The following is a 2,545-nucleotide window of genomic DNA, read 5'->3' on the forward strand; positions in this document are numbered from 1 at the left end:
TTTCTTACATGCTGCTTGACTAAAAATCTTTACAAAAATTGACTATATTCTATACAAGAAACAATTAACAAGGGTAAAAAGAGAAACAGAATCCGTTAGTCGCCTCTTTGGGGAGCATCGGGTAAATTCTTCCCCCTAACCCGTGGGGGGTGAAAATAATGGACAGTATGCACACTGGGCGAGCCGTCCGTCCTTGGCTGATGTTCAGTGGGCGAAGTGTGACTACACAAACATGTTTAGTTTAAACAGGTCACGCGCCACTGACCCTACTTCCTGATGACCTTTTATCTCTCCCACACTGAGAGTGAGAGTCTAATTCGTCACCTTGACCACTGGCTACTGGATTTATTGTAGTTCCTTCCACATTAACAAGGAAAATTGTCAGTTTTGCGTAACTTCACCTAAAAATTGGGCTCATATACATCCTTTGTTGTTGTTTGTATATCTTAATGTTGGTTATATTTACATTTTTTTTTAATGCATGCACTAGCATCATCGAGTTAAAGAAAAAAACTAATTTTGTGTAAACTTCCGTTTGTTGATTTGACACAATGTGGTGGCCTCTTTTTGCTTCCTTACTGATGTAAAAACCCGAGATACTGTAAAAGAGAGATAATGTCTCTGCCTATTGTAGAAGCCGCTGTGAATCACCGAAATTACCCTCGCTCCACTCATGGTCATTGTCCAGTTCCAGCGTGGACTGACCATTCAGTGAAAATGGCCAACCCCCACAAAGGCCCATGTTTCCACCCCATTGCCGACTTTCCACGGGCGGGTGGCGGGTGTTTGGAGAAGAAACACGGGTAGCTACCTCACCCCGGGTGGCCGCGGTCTTGTCACCTGCTGAATGGTGCGCCTAATTAGATGATAGCTTCATTAATTGTGCTGTATTTCTACGGGTGGTTGGCTCCTGCGCTAGGTGGTCGACAGTTTGTCAGGAGGCACTGTCAGTTGGAATACATGCAGGCAGGTGTTTTCAGGCATACTGCAAGTAAAGACACTATACGTACATGCATACATGGGAGTCATGATCTATGCTGTAACCAAGCAGCAGGCAGCTGTTCAGAAAAAAGATAGCGTCTCGAGTTTGTCCTTTTGGTTTTATCACACTATCCTTCTTTTTTTTTCTTTCTTCTTTTTTACTTTTTTTTTTTTGCATCTCTTTTTTGTACATTCGAAAAAGAACAAAATGTGGAATATATGCAAACTTGTACGTCGTTGTGTTATATATGCAGGTTCATGCGTTCCTTTCCTAAATCTCAGTACAGTGTATTGCTTGTGTGTGCAGTGTGTAACAGTATGAGTGAAGAATCTGTTTACACATAAAGAGATGTTATATCCGATTCTTTTATTTGTGTGTCTAAACATTTAGTCCTTCTAATGTCTAAGGCACAACACAGACACACACACTCACACACACACACATTCACACACACACACACACACACACACACACATGTCACACACACAAACACACACACACACACACACACACACACACACACACACACACACACATGTCACACACACACATGTCACACACACACATGTCACACACACACACACACGTCACACACACACACACATGTCACACACACACATGTCACACACACACATGTCACACACACACACACATGTCACACACACACACACACACACACACACACACACACACACACACACACACACACAAACACACACACATGCACGCGTTGATGACAGGACACACAATGAAACAGAAAGACGAAAATAATACATAGTGTCCTCGATAATTTATTAGTATTGCATTTCTCTACCGGCACTGTAAGCAAAAACATCTTATGTCTAATGAATTGAACATTTCTTCTCGTCATCAACAATATCGTTATCATCGATACGTATCAATACCTTAGTTAGCAGTGTCACGTGAGTACGAGTATAACTAGCGTGTTTTAGCCATTTGATGAATACAGACAGTGAAATAAGCCACCAAACCTTATAGCTAAAACAAACAACTCGACAGCGCAAAATGCACTTGTGTTTCATAACATTTAAGTACAAATGTTAATTTAGGAAATGTTTCAGGGTGGGGGGTGGGGGTGGGGGGTGGGGGTGTACATTCCGCTTCAACAACACAGAGGCATAAAAATGCATTTAATCTTATAATCTCTTTCAGTATATACACACTTCCTCTCTCTCTCTCTCTCTCTCTCTCTCTCTCTCTCTCTCTCTCTCTCTCTCTCTCTCTCTCTCTCTCTCTCTCTCTCTCTCTCTCTCTCTCTCTCTCTATCAACCGTCAAAACAAATAAATATAGCTTTCATTTTTGTTCATTTCATCATATCTCTCACAACACACATTTCATACGGAAAACAAAGCTTTGGTGTCAAAGTCAAACGCATCAGTTATTTTGCTAAGCAATAAGTCGAGTCCCTTCAACACATAAACTCCTGTCCGTCTTTGTTGACATGAAAGGAGATGGTAGATGGAGGGGTTGGTGAACTAGCGCTTGGGGGGTGGGGGGGTGCAAGCTTGGGGGTGGCGGGTGGGGGGATGGTGACACCGCAT

This window comes from Littorina saxatilis, linkage group LG12 (assembly GCF_037325665.1).
Source record: "Littorina saxatilis isolate snail1 linkage group LG12, US_GU_Lsax_2.0, whole genome shotgun sequence".
Lineage (NCBI taxonomy): Eukaryota > Metazoa > Mollusca > Gastropoda > Littorinimorpha > Littorinidae > Littorina > Littorina saxatilis.